The sequence below is a fragment of the Oncorhynchus masou genome, chromosome 17 (genome assembly GCF_036934945.1).
Source record: "Oncorhynchus masou masou isolate Uvic2021 chromosome 17, UVic_Omas_1.1, whole genome shotgun sequence".
In the NCBI taxonomy this organism is placed as follows: domain Eukaryota; kingdom Metazoa; phylum Chordata; class Actinopteri; order Salmoniformes; family Salmonidae; genus Oncorhynchus; species Oncorhynchus masou.
The window spans coordinates 10677735-10697798 of record NC_088228.1 but is presented as its reverse complement, the minus strand read 5'-3'; the positions used below and the strand labels follow the sequence as shown (position 1 = coordinate 10697798).

Below are 20064 nucleotides of genomic sequence, written 5' to 3'. Positions count from 1 at the left end.
CACCTTTTGTGCACTCGGAGTACAACAATTGTTCTAAAATACAGTCATGAAAGTGTACATCTCAGATTTGTATTTGTCTTTTGGCTGATGTAGCTACAGCAGAGGAGAACTATGGTTGATTTGTACAGCGAAGTACCCCCTCTTCCCCCCAAGATTCAGAGACTTACTCCTCGGGGACCAGAATTTACAAAATGATGACAGGTAGGTTCAGTTTGTTTGACATCATGTTAACTACAATTATTTTAAAAAGTGACATGGTTAAACATTGTTGTAGCTAGTAGAAAATGTAAGGTTCGTGGAATAAAAATTTAAAAAAAACATTTTTACATTTTCAATACAATAGTAGTTTTTGTGTTGTGATTTTGTGTTTTTCAAAGTGCAGTTGGAGAGGGGAAGAGAATGACTATGCTAATGGTGCACCCCTTAGAACAAATGTATCTGTGGGGGTTACATTTCTATAAGGACCTAGAGTGTCATGGCGCTGGCATAAGAAGCGAATGAGACTATGATCGGCATACAGCAGTAGTTGATAGTCCAGGGTCAAAGTTTATTTAGAGTTTGTACCTGTGGAATCTTTGCACTTGTGTAGCCCTTTCTTTTCATGTGTGGAATGTTATTCATAATTTAATCATTAATAAACATTATTTGTTTTAAACCACTGAAAATCTGGTGTTTCTATATCAAATGGTTTTGTTATATTTCAGTCTTTTGGGATCTATATAAAGTGTAATATTGGGATGGAAACTCAAAACTGAATACATTTAAACTCTAAAATTTGACATGGTTCACGTTTCTTCTTCTTTTTAAGCCCATAACCATGTGTGTGAGGTGTATACTTTTGTTTCAAAGTAGATTTGTTTAAGACCAGTAAAATGTTAATACTGCAGTAAAATGTTAATACTGCAGTAAAATGTTAACACCCAGCTTTAGCCATGCTCCAAAACTTTGTAAATATGACATTATTCATTTTATTTACAGAATCAATTTATATATATATTGTTTCCCCAAGGGTGCAAGTAGAATTTTACGCCAATGAAAGTACTTTCAAAGAGAGACTTATACTGTTCTTCATCAAAAACCAAAGATCAAGTAAGTCATCTTTTTTTAAATGTGTAACGTTAGTCACAGTTGAACTACACTATATTTTGTGCCTAAATCTTATTTGTACTTTTTTTAAGAGGGGAAAATACACCTTTTGCATCAGTAACAAATAGCATTGGTTAAAGCTGTTGAACCAGTTATAACTAAGGGACCCTATACATGTGTTGTGTGTTGACAGATGACCCATCCATAGGACATGGCTGGTAAGGACATTTATTCCATGTGTCGTAGGTGCATTTACATTCCACGTGGAGTTCAATGAATTGTCACAGAAATGTAGCTTTTTATAACTCCAATAGAAGAAAAAAGGGATAACTCGAAGAGAATGTAGAAGTATCAGTCATTCGCAGTACTAAACCATGCCACGTTAATTCTCAAAGACAATGATTCTAACACTTTTATTTCTATGCCTGGAAACAGAGGAAGTGAATGCACTGAACATGTTGAAAATGTTAAAATCCACTGTCAATCAAGGACATCATAACCATGTCTGTGTGGTGATGTGGGAAAGAAAACACTGTTGCATCTAGTGGCTGACTACGGGTGTGCTCTTGACTTTTAGTCAGTGTAGCTTTAGTTGGGTTACTTATTTAAGCTTTGTAAAAACTCTCGTGCAATAAAGTCATCTCATCTGGAAACTTAAGCGAATAAGAGTCGGGTCGTTGTGTACTTTAGTAAGTTGTGATAAGAGGATAATATTTGTATGAACTGTCAGTTTACTCGCAGTCATCCACCAATCTTATTTCTATTTCTCGTGTGTTACTCTTCTACTTGACTTTTTTGAAATGTATTTTTTTATAGTACTACTGATATTGATTACTGCATTGTTTGGAAAGCGTGAGCAACAAAGGCCTTTCACTGTACTTGTGCATGTGACAATAAAAACATGACGGTAGAATGTATTTTTATTCAATAGTATTCTGCACAGTTAGACATTGTTGTTCATTAATTGGCCATCTTTTTGTTTTCCTTACAGCTGGGGATGCCCCAATCAAACATACATATTTTTAAAGATTTAGTGTTTAATCTACCCTCATCTAATTGATTGTTAAATAAAAGCTAAAGAGAAGGTCCTCTGTAAACTCAGTTGATAGTGCAAGGTGCTTGCAATGCCACAAAAGTGGGTTTGATTCCCGGGACCACCCATATGTAAGACTGGAGCTGGGATTACAAATACATATATAGGACAAAACACACATCATGACCAGAGAGACACCACACTACTACATAAAGAGAGACCTAAGACAATTACATAGCATGGCAGCAACACATGACATCAACATGGTAACAACACAACATGGCAGCAGCACAACATGGTAGCAGCATAAAACATGGTACAAACATTATTGGGCACAGACAACAGCACAAAGGGCAAGAAGGCAAAGACAACAATACATCACACAAAGCAGCCACAACTGTCAGTAAGAGTGTCCATGATTGAGTCTTTGAATGAAGAGACTTATCTAAGGTATAATGCTAGAACAATGTTGCTGTTGCTGTTGCTTTTCAGTGTGGTAATAGTGTCTTGTTACTCTTTGAGGTCTACTGTAGTGCCTGACACCTGTGGAAGTCTGTCTGTCTGTCCTTCTGTCTGTCTGTCCTTCTGTCTGTCTGTTCTTCCTGTCTGCCTTCATTCCTGTCTGCCTGTCATTAGTCATGTTATCTAAGACACTGTTTTCTGTTAATCCTATAAAGTCATGCTAGTATTTGTACAGTATAAGATATTCTGGTTCGCAGTGGCTGATAGTGAAAGCAATGCTAAAAGCTCTTCTGAGTGTGCTGTGGTCTGACTATCTCATCTGAGCTGATTGCCCTGGGGATAATGACCGCTAAGTGATCTCAGTGGTGCCATTTGCTGCCCTGCACACAATGTGTGTGTGTGTGTGTGTGTGTGTAATGTTTGTCTCTGTCCCTGTATGGTAATAAAGCAATGCTTATGGTGACACACACACACACACACACACACACACACACACACACACACACACACACACACACACACCTGGTATCTGCTATAGATATATTAAGATGTGCTGTATATGATGCAAACAAAACAAAAACAGATTTAAATTAAGTAGCAAAATTGAAGTGTGTCAGGTTGAGACACTTCTGTCTGTGTGGGCAGAATATTCCTGTAAAGGTATGTTTGTTCTGGCTGGTAAATACATGTTTACAGGAATGACAACATTGCTTCATTCCCCCCCCAAAAAATCCATCATGTCCACAGTAGAGAGGGCAAGTCTTACTAATACATTTCCCGGACCAGTGGGATCAAAGGTCAGGCTACTTCCTATATCAATACATGACTGACATTCAAACTGAAAAACACAGCAGAGGATTTTTGTCAATAAGTACGTCCTCAGATATATCCCATGCAGCATACCGTTATTAACCATGATGTATGTTGCAGAGGCTTTTGAGAAGATACCAGTGACTATTTACTGTATAGGGTGTTCAGTTGCAAGGCTTGTAGGTTCATGTTTCTTCTCGATTAAAAAACCTTATGGGCCGGTTTCTCGGGTCACAGATTAAGCCTCGTCCTGGTGTAAATATCTCAATTGAGAATTTCCATTGGAAGGGCTTTTTAGTCCACTTAATCTCTCTCCAGGAAACCGACCCTGTGTGTAGCGACGGGAGGTTTTCTTGACCCACTTCATACAGTATGTTTCAATGTAGACACCAGTAGACCATTTCCCGGACACAGATTAAGTCTCGTCTTGGGGAATCTCCAACTAAAAATTAAGTCCAAGACTTAGCTTATTCTGTATCTGGGAAACCGGCTCCAAATTTTCCAGTGACACCACTCCCTTCCTAGCCCCTGTGTTAATGCTTCCTGTATCCTGGTAGCATCTGTGGCATCCAGCACCTGGAGCGGGCAGGCAAGGCGCTGACGGTGTTCGACTCCTGGTACTTCTTCGTCGTCACCTTCTCCACAGTGGGCTACGGCGACGTCACGCCCAACGTGTGGCCCTCCAAGCTGCTGGTGATCATCATGATCTCTGTAGCCCTGGTGGTGCTGCCCATACAGGTGAGAGTGATGGCCACAAACACACACACACACACAGCACACACACACACACACACACACAAACACAAGTGCAAGCACGCACGCACGCAAGCACAAACACACTAACACACACACTATTACCACACTCCCATATGTTTTCTAAAGGAAAATCAACTGGACTAATGAAATGCCAAATCGATAGAATGCATAACCCATCATATTTTTGTGAGTAGGGAATCAGCTGAACTAGACAAGTATAATATTGTTAGAGGTGTTGTAGACCCATGGTCTTGGTAAACCAACAGTATCCATTCTGCTGACCCATGGTCTTGGTAAACCAACAGTATCCATTCTACTGACCCATGGTCTTGGTAGACCAACAGTATCCCTTCTGCTGACCCATGGTCTTGGTAGGCCAACAGTATCCATTCTGCTGACCATTGGTCTTGGTAGACCAACAGTATCCATTCTGCTGACCATTGGTCTTGGTAGGCCAACAGTATCCATTCTGCTGACCATTGGTCTTGGTAGGCCAACAGTATCCATTCTACTGACCCATGGTCTTGGAAGGCCAACAGTATCCATTCTGCTGACCCATGGTCTTGGTAGACCAACAGTATCCCTTCTGCTGACCCATGGTCTTGGTAGGCCAACAGTATCCATTCTACTGACCCATGGTCTTGGAAGGCCAACAGTATCCATTCTGCTGACCCATGGTCTTGGTAGACCAACAGTATCCATTCTGCTGCTGTTTTGCTATTCTCCCTGTAAACAGATTGCCTTACTGAAGACAATAGCTGACATTTACCGTGGCCTTTTGTATGGACACATTTTCAATGTTCTGTTGAAGCAGCGTTTTTGCTAGTACAGTCCTGGAGACCCACAGCTCTGTCCCAGCTAGCAGTACTAACACACCTGACTCAACTAATCAGGGCTTGATGATTAGTTGATTATCTGAATCAGGTGTGTCCATACTGGGATGGGGAAAATGCACACACTGTAGCTCTATATGACCAGGATGTAAGAACGCAGTGATAAAAGATCAATAGTCATAAATGCGTTGGATTGGGTGAACTGTATGCATTTGGTCATATATTAAAGCCTTGATTTGAGAATGGTTTTGCGCAGTATTAGCAGTATTGGTAATGTGTTCCTCTGCTGGGCGTTATTGGTCAGTTTGAGCAGAGGGCCGACCTGTGGATGGAGAGACAGAAGTCGGGGGGGAACTACAGCCGTCACTGCGCCCAGACGGAGAAACATGTGGTGCTGTGTGTCAGCTCCCTCAAGATAGACCTTCTGATGGACTTCCTCAACGAGGTCTACGCCCACCCCGGGCTGCAGGTCAGGGTTGGTGTGTGTGTGTATGTATGTGTGTGTGTGTGTGTGTGTGTGTGTGTGTGTGTGTGTGTGTTTGCTTGGCTCTTGATAATTTGGGGAACGCAAGAAAGGTTTTAAAACACTTTGCAACATCATTTTGCATTTATTATTGGACAAGCCCAGGTAGTCCCTTGCTGTTTCTGTCCGTTTTGCTCCATTTGGTGCCGAATGAACACGACCCAGGCTGTTCCTCTGTCTTCCTGTCTATCCAGGACTACTATGTCATCCTGTGTCCAACAGAGATGGACCCCCAGGTGCGCCGGGTGCTCCAGATCCCCCTGTGGTCATCTACCTCCAGGGATCGGCCCTCAAGGACCAGGACCTCATACGAGCCAAGTGAGTCACCAACACCAATGGCTGCGTCTCAATCCGCTGAAACAGTTTCCTCTCTTTTGGTCTTTAGTCACCTTTCCTTCAACTGCACTTATGTGGAAGAGCTGAACTGGTGAAAGCCAATACTGGATAGGAAATAGGCATCAACCTCTTCTGTTTTCAGATCAATGTGAGTAGTTATACAGTTGAAGAGGAGATAAAGAGAGGAAGCCACTGTAGAGTATTGAGATGTACCCACTCAGTATTGAATGGTTGTCCTTCTTTTCCAGAATGGACAATGCAGAGGCTTGTTTCATCCTAAGCAGTCGCTGTGAGGTGGACGGAACCGCCGCAGTACGTACATTTGTTACTATTACCATTACAGTTCTGTTAGTTAAATCAGGGGCAGACTGGGACCAAGAAACCAGCCCACTGGCCTAAAGAGGGTCCAGCCTACCAGGCATTTGGCTGAACTGACCTATGGCCTGTCCGTTTCTTTGTTAGATTGAGACTAAATTAATATTCATTAACTTGCTAATACCAAAGGCATTTTAGCCAGTCATATTATTAAAGGTACAGCTTTTTCCTCTTCTATTCAGCCCCCTGGACGTTAGTGTATACCTCTACGTAGACAACATTATTCTGTATACTTCTGGCCCTTCTTTGGACACTGTGTTAACTAACCTCCAGGCAAGCTTCAATGCCATACAACTCTCCTTCCGTGGCCTCCAATTGCTCTTAAATATTAGTAAACCTAAATGCATGCCCTTCAACCGATCGCTGCCTGCATCTGCCCGCCTGTTCAACATCACTACTCTGGACGGCTCTGGACGGCTCTGACTCTCTAGTCACCCCCAAAACCAATTCTTTCTTTGGCCGCCTCTCCTTCCAGTTCTCTGCTGCCAATGACTGGAACGAACTACAAACATTTCTGAAACTGGAAACACTTATCTCCCTCACTAGCTTTAAGCACCAACTGTCAGAGCAGCTCACAGATTACTGCACCTGTACATAGCCCACCTATAATTTAGCCCAAACAACTACCTCTTTCCCTACTGTATTTATTTTATTTATTTTGCTCCTTTGCAACCAATTAATTTTTATTTCTACTTTGCACATTCTTCCACTGCAAATCTACCATTCCAGTGTTTTACTTGCTATATTGTATTTACTTTGCCACCATGGCCTTTTTTTGCCTTTACCTCCCTTATCTCACCTCATTTGCTCACATCGTATATAGACTTGTTTATACTGTATTATTGACTGACTGTATGTTTGTTTTACTCCATGTGTAACTCTGTGTTGTTGTATGTGTCAAACTGCTTTGCTTTATCTTTGCCAGGTCGCAATTGTAAATGAGAACTTGTTCTCAACTAAATAAAGGTGAAATAAAATAAATAAAATAAAGTGGAACCTTATTTGGGGAGAATGGGCTCATGGTAATGACTTTAGTGGAATCAGTAGAATGGTATCAAATATATCAAGCACATGGTGTCAAGGTGTCTGATGCCATTCCATTTGCTCCGTTCCGGCCATTATTATGAACCGTCCTCCCCTCAGCAGCCTCCACTGAATCACCCACACCAGTAGACCTCCATCTGCCTGTCTGTTTGTCTGTTGTTCTCTCTGGCAGAGTTCTATTAGAGTTGTATTAGTTCTATTAGAGTTGTATTAGTTCTATTAGAGTTGTATTAGTTCTATTAGAGTTGTTTTAGTTCTATTCGAGTTGTATTAGTTCTATTAGAGTTGTTTTAGTTCTATTAGAGTTGTATTAGTTGTATTAGTTCTATTCGAGTTGTTTTAGTTCTATTCGAGTTGTATTAGTTCTATTAGAGTTGTATTAGTTCTATTAGAGTTGTATTATAATTATGTTAGAGTTGTATTAGTTTTATTAGAGTTATATCAGTTCTATTAGAGTTCTGTTAGTTCTATTAGAGTTGTATTAGTTCTATTTAACCAGTGTTATTAGTTATATTAGAGTTTTATTAGTTCTATTTAACCTGTGTTATTAGTTATATTAGAGTTTTATTAGTTCTATTTAACCAGTGTTATTAGTTCTATTAGAGTTTTATTAGTTCTATTTAACCAGTGTTATTAGTTCTATTAGAGTTTTATTCGTTCTATTTAACCAGTGTTATTAGTTCTATTAGAGTTTTATTCGTTCTATTTAACCAGTGTTATTAGTTCTATTAGAGTTTTATTAGTTCTATTTAACCAGTGTTATTAGTTCTATTAGAGTTTTATTAGTTCTATTTAACCAGTGCATAAAGCATTCACTCCTAAAACAGTTCATACAAATAAAAATGAACCTCTGATGTATTATTTTTGTCTTGTTGACCTTTAAGGACCATCAGACCATTCTGCGAGCTTGGGCTGTGGAGGATTTTGCTCCAAAGTGCCCCATTTACGTCCAGATTCTGAAGCCAGAGAATAAATTCCATGTGAAATTTGCAGGTAAAAACAGACTAATGTCTTGTTAAGAGACATTTGTTTAGATGTTTCAGGACCTTGGCATACATCTTTCTGAACTGTGGCTCCAATACCTGGGTAACCCCTCCTCTATGCATTTAGGTTAGTCTCAATAGCTGGGTAACACCTCCTCTATGCATTTAGGTTAGTCTCAATAACTGGGTTTCCATCCAATTGGCGATAGTTTCATGTGAATATTCTAAAATCTGCATATAAACAATATGCTCATTTTCCCACCAGAGATGTTTCCATCAAATTAACATGTTGCAGATAAAAGTCTGTGCGTGATTACGTTGTGCAAATGACAATATACAGTTGAAGTCGGAAGTTTACATACACTTAGGATGGAGTCATTAAAACTTGTTTTTCAACCACTCCACAAATGTCTTGTTAACAAACTATAGTTTTGGCAAGTCAGTTAGGAATCTACTTTGTGCATGGCACAAGTCATTTTTCCGACAATTGTTTACAGACAGATTATTTCACTGAAATTCACTGTATCATAATTCCAGTGGGTCAGAAGTTTACATACACTAAGTTGACTGTGCCTTTAAACAGTTTGGAAAATTCCAGAAAATTATGTCATGGCTTTAGAAGCTTCTGATAGGCTAATTGGAGGTGTACCTGTGGATGTATTTCAAGGCCGACCTTCAAATTCAGTGCCTCTTTGCTTGACATCATGGGAAAATCCAAAGAAATCAGCCAAGACCTCCAGAAAACTAATTATAGACCTACACAAGTCTGGTTCACACTTGGGAGCAATTTCCAAAAGCCTGAAGGTACCACATTCATCTGTACAAACAATAGTACGCACGTATAAACACCATGGGATCACGCAGCCGTCATACCGCTCAGGAAGGAGACACATTCTGTCTCCAAGAGATTATCATACTTTGGTGCGAAAAGTGCAAATCAATCCCAGAACAACAGCAAAGGACCTTATGAAGATCCTGGAGAAAACAGGTACAAAAGTATCTATATCCACAGTAAAACGAGTCCTATATAGACATAACCTGAAAGGCCGCTCAGCAAGGAAGAAGCCACTGCTGCAAAATCGCCAAAATAAAGCCCGACTGCGATTTGCCACTGCACAAGGGGACAAAGACCATACTTTTTGGAGAATTGTCCTCTGGTCTGATGAAACAAAAAAAGAACTGTTTGACCATAATGACCATCGTTATGTTTGGAGGAAAAAGGAGGAGGCTTGCAAGCTGAAGAACACCATCCCAACTGTGAAGCACGGGGGTGGTAGCATCATGTTGTGGGGGTTGTTTTGCTGCAGGAGGGACTGGTGCACTTCACAAAATAGATGGCATCATGAGGTGACACACAGCATCATCACACACCTTATAACCTTATACATCACCTTCTTTAGTGCCTGTTCTGCAAGTGTATGTGGCACTCTTCTACTTCTAGTCTCCCTGTCAAGAGTACATCTCAAGGAAACTTACTGAGTGAACCAAAAAAGCAATTTCTCATAAGTCCTGTGTAGAAAGTCACCTTCTTGACAGCCTCCAAGATGCTATCAGTTACGATTCTCTCTCCACAGTGAATCCGTCACAGATAATCCGTCATAGCTAGCTCATATGCAGGGTCCAGAGATCAGGTCTGGTCAGGGAAATGTCTAGTCCTTTATGTCAAGTGTGTGTGTGTGTGTGTGTTTTCATAGCCTGGATGAGCACTGATGAGTGCAGAAGAGGACTACATGGCTGACGCCAAGACCATCGTCAATGTGCAGACACTGTTCAGGTACCTCAACCCCTATCAATGTACAGACACTGCTCAGGTACCTCAACCCCTATCAATGTGCAGACACTGTTCAGGTACCTCAACCCCTATCAATGTGCAGACACTGTTCAGGTACCTCAACCCCTATCAATGTACAGACACGGGTACCAAAGTCACTGTCATGGTTTTAACCTTCGGTCAAACTATTGTATACTCCAATATACTGGACCACATTTTCACACATTTTATGCAGGCATTTCTACGATATCAAAAGTGTCATACAGGCTAATATTTTACTAAATCTTTAAACACAGATTAACATTTTATAGGTGGGTTTCAAAGATTAATTATATGACAGTGATTTTTTTCAACCGTGTAGATTAAAGTACACACTTCAGAGCTAGTTTCCTTGGCAACCTTGCCACACTGCATCAGGGAATCCATTTGTTTTCTGATTGCTTTCTTGTTGTCAGACAATTAATCAAAAATGTCAACTCACTTTATAATTTTCACCAGACAACGTAGAAGCTTGCAGAAATATTGCAACACTTTGATATGGGGTTAATGTACCATGAATTGCTCCCACTGTTATTATATAAGCTATATTTTAAACTGGGTGGTTCGAGCCCTGAATGCTGATTGGCAGACAGCCATGGTATATCAGACCGTGTACCACGGGTATGACAAAACATCTATTTTTACTGCTCTAATTACGTTGGTAACCAGTTTATAACATCAATAAGGCACCTCGGGTGTTTGTGGTATATGGCCAATATAGCACAGCTAAGGACTGTATCCAGCCCAAATGCAACCATATACCACACCTCCTCGTGCCTCATTGCTTATTTAGGTAGCTAGTATTTACGGTAGTATCGGTATCAGTTGTTCACTAAATAGTGCTAATCCTGGACTGGTGTTAGTACAGTACACATTTATTAGCTAGGCTATTAATTCATAGTTATTTATCTCATCCAGTCATTAATTTAAGTGAGTATACAAAACATTAAGGACACCTGCTCCTTCCATGACATAGACTGACCAGGTGAATCCAGGTGAAAGCTATGATCCCTTATTGATGTCACTTGTTAAATCCACTTAAATCAGTGTTGCTGAAGGGGAGGAGACGGGTTAAAAATATTATAATAATCATTGAGACAATTGAGCCATGGATTGTGTGCCATTCAGAGGGTGAACGGGCAAGACAACATATTTACGGTCCTTTGAACGGAGAACGTCAGTACTGTGCGTTCTGAAAGTATTCAGGCCTGTTGACTTTTTCAACATTTTGTTACGTTACAGACTTATTCTAAATTTGATTAAATCGTTTTCTTCCCCCCCCCCCCTCATCAATCTACACACAATACCCCATAATGACAAAGCAAAACAGGTTTTTAGAAATAAAACGTTTTCAGACCCTTTACTTAGTACTTTGTTGAAGCACCTTTGGCAGCAATTATAGCCTCAAGTCTTCTTGGGTATGACGCTACAAGCTTGGCACACCTGTATTTGGGGAGTTTATCCCATTATTCTCTGCAGATCCTCTCAAGCTCTGTCAGGTTGGATGGGGAGTGTTGCTGCACAGCTATTTTCAGGTCTCTCCAGAGATGTTCGATTGGGTTCATGTACAGGCTCTTGCTGGGCCACTCAAGGACATGCAGAGACTTGTCCCAAAGCAACTCTGCATTGTGCTGGCTGTGTGCTTAGGGTTGTTGTCCTGTTTAAGTGAACTTTCGCCCCAGTCAGATGTCTTGAGAACTCTGGAGCAGGTTTTCATCAAGGATCTCTCTCTACTTTGCTCTGTTTATCTTTCCCTCAATCCTGACTAGTCTCCCAGTCCCTTCCGTGCTGCAGATGATTGTCCTTCTGGAAGGTTCTGCCATCTTCACAGAGGAACTCAGAAGCTCTGTCAGAGTGACCATCGGGTTCTTGGTCACCTCCCTGACCAATGCCTTTCTCCCCCGATTGCTTAGTTTGGCCAGGCGGCCAGCTCTAAGAAGAGTCTTAATGGTTCCAAACATCTTCCATTTAAGAATGATGGAGGCCACTGTGTTCTTGGGGACCTTCAATGCTGGAGAAATTGTTTGGTACCCTTCCCCATATCTGTGCATCAACACAATCCTGTTTCGGAGCTCTACGGACAATTCCTTCGACTTTCAACTATGGGACCTTATATAGACAGGTTTGTGCCAATCCAAATCATGTCCAATCAATTGAATTTGCCACAGGTAGACTCCAATCAAGTTGTAGAAACATCTCAAGGATGATCAATGGAAACAGGATGCACCTGAGCTCAATTCCGAGTCTCATAGCAAAGGGTCTGAATACACATCTAAATAAGGTATTTCTGTTTATTATTTTTTAATAAATTAGAAAAAATATTCTAAAAACCTGTTTTCCCTTTGTCATTATGGGGTATTGTGATGTCATTATGTTGTATTGTCTGTAGATTGACGAGGACCTTTTTTTATTTAATCCATTTTAGAATCAGGCTGTAATGTAACAAAATGTAGAAAAAGGGAAGGGGTCTGAATACTTTCCGAATGCACGTTTTCATCCCCCTCATCAGTTTCCAGCGTGTATCAAGAATGGTTCCCCATCCAAAAGACATCCAGTCAACTTGACACATCTGTGGGAAACATTGGCATCAACATGGGCCAGAATCCCTGTGGAACGCTTTCGACACGGTGTAGATATTAGGAAGGTGTTTCTAATGTTTGGTCTACTCAGTGTATTTTGGATGTCACATTTTATTACAAAGTTGACATTTTGTTCTGCCAGTGTGATGTTCTGTTTTATTTTGTTCAGTTAACCTCAGCTATATTGTGTTTCTTCTCACCCAGGTTGTTCTCCAGTCTCAGTATCATCACCGAGCTAACCCACCCTGCCAACATGAGGTTTATGCAGTTCAGAGCTAAGGACTGGTACTCTCTGGCTCTCTCTAAACTGGAGAAGGTAAGCCGTCACTGAATGTACACCATCTGTACTTCAAGGCCGAGTTTCAGTCCAAGGCGCGTTACAGAGAAAGACACTTGACAGCTGACAATTAGCATTTTAAAAGCAATGTCCCCGGAAGATGTCAACTCAAGCGTAAATTAAAAGGCGTGTTGTCGACTGTTCAGTATGCTGCTCTTTAATACGTCTTCCCAGCCCAAACTATGTAGAAGTCTCTAGCTCTATAAATGCAAAGTTAACAACTAGTTATTCTTGTCTGCAGTAGCAAGGGCTATGGACCAGGGTTGGAGTCAATTCCAGACAATTGAGGAAGTAGACTGAAACTCAAATTATCTTTAATGTTTTTCAATTAGAAAAATGTATAATTGGAATTTGGGTTACTTTCTGAATTGACTGGAATTGAAATGGAATTGACCCCAAACCTGGTACGAAATATACATTGAGTCGTCTCCAAAGGCAAGTAACTATACATTGAGTCGTCTTCAAAGCAAAGGAAGAGAAGGTTAAACAATCATTATGTGAAGACTGGACAGCACATACAAGTACAAGCATAGTATTTTTCCCCAGCCTCTCAAACAACACCAGACGTTGGATATTTTTTCTAAGAGAAATTATTCCCATTCATAGACACATGTGACATGTAACATTTCCAGGGGTAGTATGACGGGTATTGTGTTATGCGTAGGCATCCTTTCCTTAATAATAAGATATCAATATCGTTCCCGTTGCGGTGCATCTTCCATCTCGTATCAGTATCGACCACCAGGTGGCGGTCTCTCTCTTTCAAATATCCTGTTGCGGTGCATCTTCCATCTCGTATCAGTATCAACCACCAGGTGGCAGTCTCTCTCTTTCAAATATCCTAACCTCTTCTTGAGCACCCCCATTTGATCCGTTCCAGTTGTAACACCCGAAGGACTTGATGATTAGGTGACCAGTTGAATCCGGTTATACTGTAATGCAATAGACTGGTTTATTCAAGGAAATGTTTGCAGAACGCTGCCCTAACATCCCACTGGGCAAAAACTGGTTGAATAAAATGTATTCCACTTTATCTCATCCAAATAATTAAATGTGATGACATTGAATCAATGTGGAATACTGATTGAATTTTACCCAACTTTGAACCTAAATTCAATGACGGTGATTTTTTGTTGTTGTTGAATTCACGTTAGATGACAACTCAACCAAAAGTAAATCATAACTAGATGTTGAACTGACGTGTGTGCCCAGTTGGATTCGTGTGTTTGTGTTTCTGTCCCCCTGTTACATGTCTATGGGAGCTAAAAGAGCTTTGTGATTCTTGCATGTGTTGAAAAGAGCTCTACAAATAAAATGTATTATTATTTATTAGAAAGAGCGGGAGAAAGGCTCCAACATGTTTCGCCTGCCGTTTGCTGCAGGGAGGGTCTTCAGTATTGGCAGGCAGGACACTCTCCTCTACCAGGTAACCAGGCAGGACCCACCTGTTCTATACAGCAGGACCCACCTGTTCTATACAGCAGGACCCACCTGTTCTATACAGCAGGACCCACCTGTTCTATACAGCAGGACCCACCTGTTTTATACAGCAGGACCCACCTGTTCTGTACAGCAGGACCCACCTGTTCTATACAGCAGGACCCACCTGTTCTATACAGCAGGACCCACCTGTTCTATACAGCAGGACCCACCTGTTCTGTACAGCAGGACCCACCTGTTCTGTACAGCAGGACCCACCTGTTCTATACAGCAGGACCCACCTGTTCTATACAGCAGGACCCACCTGTTCTATACAGCAGGACCCACCTGTTCTATACAGCAGGACCCACCTGTTCTATACAGCAGGACCCACCTGTTCTGTACAGCAGGACCCACCTGTTCTGTACAGCAGGACCCACCTGTTCTGTACAGCAGGACCCACCTGTTCTATACAGCAGGACCCACCTGTTCTATACAGCAGGACCCACCTGTTCTGTACAGCAGGACCCACCTGTTCTGTACAGCAGGACCCACCTGTTCTATACAGCAGGACCCACCTGTTCTATACAGCAGGACCCACCTGTTCTATACAGCAGGACCCACCTGTTCTGTGCAGCAGGACCCACCTGTTCTGTACAGCAGGACCCACCTGTTCTATACAGCAGGACCCACCTGTTCTATACAGCAGGACCCACCTGTTCTGTACAGCAGGACCCACCTGTTCTATACAGCAGGACCCACCTGTTCTATACAGCAGGACCCACCTGTTCTATACAGCAGGACCCACCTGTTCTATACAGCAGGACCCACCTGTTCCATACAGCAGGACCCACCTGTTCTGTACAGCAGGACCCACCTGTTCTATACAGCAGGACCCACCTGTTCTATACAGCAGGACCCACCTGTTCTATACAGCAGCAGAGAAGATAAGAATGTTACTTACTGCTTAACTAGATACCTTTTTTAAGTAGAGGTTGTTCTGTACTGTATACAGAAGGTACTCTCTTTAATTAGCCTACCGAGGCTGATCTGTTTAATTAGCCTACCAAGGCTAATCTATTTAATTAGCCTTTAAAAAAAATAACTTTATTTAACTAGGCAAGTCAGTTAAGAACAAATTCTTATTTTCAATGACATCCTAGGAACAGTGGGTTAACTGCCTTGTTCAGGGGCAGAACGACAGATTTGTACCTTGTCAGCTTGGGGATTTGAACTTGCAACCTTTCGGTTACCAGTCCAACGCTCTAACCACTAGGCTACCTCTTTAATATCCTAGTGGTTATTTAATTGGCCTACAGAGGCTAATCTCTTTAATTAGCCTACCGAGGCTTATTTAAACAAGGTTATCTCTGTGGCACAGACTGCTTTGCTTAAGGGCATGTACTGTAGTAATTTTTGTTATTTATTACACAATTTTGTACCTCCCAGATATTGTATGTTATAACGTGTAACATTCTTTTTTCTGTCACAATGTGTTCATATGCACCCCAATGTCCATATAATATAATCCTAGTCGAATTGGAATGCGTTGATTTCTGGATGACCAGGAATGACCCTTCTATGTCCTGTCCTGTCTGCCATCCCAGTCATTTGTCAAAGACTATATTATCTCCATCACCAGGCTGCTGCTGGGCCTGGACACTACCCCGGGCTCTGGATTCCTCTGCTCTGTGAGTTACTCTCTGGGTGCATCTCAATGGTCAAAAGTGGTTTCCTCTCCACGTCTCAGACAGAAGGAGAGAGAAGACAAAGAGAGGAGGCGTCTTTAGACTACTGAGATTCACCCGTTGTACTGTACAGTAGTCCTATGTGTGACAGCACAGCAGCCTTTACTTGCCTGTCCAACTCCTTACACTGACAGGTACAAGTGACTCCACGGTCATTTAAAATCACTGTACAGTTGTTCCTCCTGTAGAGAAACGGACTTTGAAATGACCTTTTAGACGCAGATCTCTGAGGATGACCTGTGGATCCAGACATATGGAAGGCTCTATCAGAAACGTTGTTTCATCGTCGGTGACATTCCCATCGGCATCTACAGGACCGAGTCCCAGACAGCAGATTCCTCTGAGGAGGTGCCCTCCAGACCGCAAGGCTGTTTTAACATGGTTGACATTCATTTATTTGGCTGTGAAATCCCAGTTTTGTTTTTTCTTTTTTGTGTGTGTTAATGACATATTACAGCGGCATTGATTATGCTGTCCTTCTGTTGTGTTTTTTTTTTCTCATTTGTTACGTATAAATGTTTAGTCTGTATGCTTTCATGGTTATTTAAGCATGTTACAACACAGGAAGCAACATTAATGTCATTCAATATGTCATTGCGAGTTGTATTTCCAAGGCCTGGAACAAAATACGTTATGTGTTTGAAACATGACACTTCGTCTTTATGGATGGATGGACAGACAGACTAACAACGGAGATGATTGTCATGTAATATACTATGTCCATCATCTGTCAACAGACAACTTCCATTGAAAAACCATTTGCTCAATCAGACATTTTCTGACACGATCTTTTATATTGCTGTAGCCTAAATCATTGGACATTTCAACATGATTGTCTTGTTCCAATTCCAGGTGACATGAGTGAGAACCAGACTACTCACTCCCACACATACGTGTTGATCAACCCACCTCCTGACACCAGGCTGGAGCTCAATGACATAGTGTAAGTATGGCAGCACATAGAAAAGTAGGGGCCTGAAGAAACGGTTGATGAGATGCAATAAAGTAGAAGCAATCAAGAAAGTTCCAAACTCCATATTACTACTCAATATTACATATTACTACTCAATATTACATATTACTACTACATATTACTCCATATTACTACTCCATATTACATATTACTACTCAATATACTACATATTACTCCATATTACTACTCCATATTATATATTACTACTCAATATTACATATTACTACTCAATATTACATATTACTACTACATATTACTCCATATTACTACTCCATATTACATATTACTACTCAATATTACATATTACTACTCAATATTACATATTACTACTACATATTACTCCATATTACTACTCCATATTACTACTCCATATTACATATTACTACTCCATATCACTACTCCATATTACTACTCCATATTACTACTCCATATCACTACTCCACATTACTACTCCATATTACTCCATAATACTACTCCACATTACTCCATATTTCTACCCCATATTACTCCATAATACTACTCCTGTCACGCCCTGGTCTATATTTATTATGTTTATCTTCATTTATTGGGTCAGGCCAGGGTCTGACAAGGGTTTATTTGTGGTGTGTTTCGTCTTGGGGTTGTGTGGGGTGTATAGCATAGTCTATGGCTGCCTGAGGCGGTTCTCAATCAGAGTCAGGTGATTATAGTTGTCTCTGATTGGGAACCATATTTAGGTAGCCATATTCTTTGAGTATTTCGTGGGTGTTTGTTCCTGTCTCTGTGTTTAGTTTCACCAGACAGGCTGTATAGTTTTTTCACGTTTCCGTCTGTTGTCTTTGTACATGTTCAGTTATTTCACGTATAGTCTTCTTTCATTCAATAAACATGAGTAACCATCACGCTGCATTTTGGTCCGCTCCTCCTTCAACAGAAGAAAGCCATTACAACTCCACATTACTACTCCATATTACTCCATAATACTACTCCACATTACTCCATAATACTACTCCACATTACTCCATAATACTACTCCATATTACTCCATAATACTACTCCATATTACTCCATAATACTACTCCACATTACTCCATAATACTACTCCATATTACTCCATAATACTACTCCACATTACTCCATATTACTCCATATTACTCCATAATACTACTCCATATTACTCCATAATACTACTCCATATTACTCCATAATACTACTCCACATTACTCCATAATACTACTCCACATTACTCCATAATACTACTCCATATTACTCCATAATACTACTCCATATTGCTACTCCATATACCTCCTCCATGTTACTACTCCATAGTACTCCATATTACTAATTCACATTACTACTCCATATTACTAATTCACATTACTACTCCATATTACTCCATATTACTCCATATTACTACTCCATATAACTCCTTCATGTTACTACTCCATAGTACTCCATATTACTAATTCACATTACTACTCCATATTACTAATTCACATTACTACTCCATAATACTACTCCATATTACTCCATATTGCTACTCCATATAACTCCTCCATGTTACTACTCCATAGTACTCCATATTACTAATTCACATTACTACTCCATATTACCAATTCACATTACTACTCCATAATACTACTCCATATTACTCCATATTACTACTCCATATAACTCCTCCATGTTACTACTCCATAGTACTCCATATTACTAATTCACATTACTACTCCACATTACTACTCCACAGTACTACTCCACAGTACTACTCCATACTTACATTCACATATTATTTTGTGACTTTATACACTATGTTTGGCACACAGTATCTTTGTTAGGAATTGAAAAGATCAAACCATTTAGAGTCGCAGAGGAGAGTTCATCATTTCACATCAACAATATATTGATTAAGAAGTTCTCCATCCTATCTTACAGGTATATCATCCGTTCAGATCCCCTGGGGTACGTCCCTAAGGCAGGTGGCAGCAGGGAGAGTCTGGGAAGCAGCACATGTCTTGGGGAGCACACCAAGACAGAGACTCCTGTCTGATCCATACTTACACACAACCTGCCTATACTGTTGTGCTGGGGTTGGTTAAAGGGATAGTTCACTTTTTTGCACTGCTAACTGATACAATCGGTTTCCACTAGCATTGCTACAATACCAAAAACATGAACTATTCCTTTAATGCCATAATTAGGTTTTACGTACTACAGTTCACATTGCATTGTGAAAAGCATGGGGGGTGGGGGGGGTAGCGATCAGTATAATTTCAGAACGTATCACCCCATACTGTATCTGCTGTTCAACTGATACGGATGTCTTAAACTCTATCTCTCTGTTTCACAATGTGGCCTTTCCAGAGGATATACTCAATGTAGGAACTTAGGGGTTTTAAAGACACTCCATGGGGTCTTTGTTTTCACGTTTGGGGTGTGGGGTGTGGGGGAAATTGAACTGTTTAGGAACGCTCTGCAAAGTCCACCTCTGTTCTTAGTATGCAGTATACTCCATATTACCATATGTACTGTCTATTTATTCATTTGTAGAATAATATGTCAATCAATCAATCAATCAATCATGAATTGTTACTATACTCATCTGTTGAATGTTTGTTGTCTTTATTGACTGTCGTAAATTCTGTAATGTTTACTCTCATTATCTATGCACACTTTGAAAACAAATAGGGTTGCTTTTTGATCTTGATATGGGCAAATCTTTTCTTCTTTGGCTTTATGAAGGGGAATTGCTCTCAAACTATCTTTTGTGGTATTTTGTTTAATTAGTCCACTGTTGATACAGTCCCACAATGATTTGCATGTCAGTAGTCAAGTTGTCAAGATATTGGAATTTTAAGGAGAAAATTGTCTCCAGACATTTTGGGACTGTATCAACATTGGACTAATAAAAACAATACCAAAAGATGCTGTAGTTTTTGAGTGTAATTCCCCTTTAAGTCTATTTAGGCCAGGATGTAATG

The 20064-nt window shown here is 40.6% G+C and overlaps 1 pseudogene; it reads left to right on the top strand.

Moving 5' to 3' along the window:
• The first annotated feature begins 111 nt into the window (after window positions 1-111).
• LOC135558104 (potassium channel subfamily T member 2-like) lies at window positions 112-19133 on the top strand (annotated as a pseudogene).
• The last annotated feature ends 931 nt before the right edge of the window (window positions 19134-20064 follow it).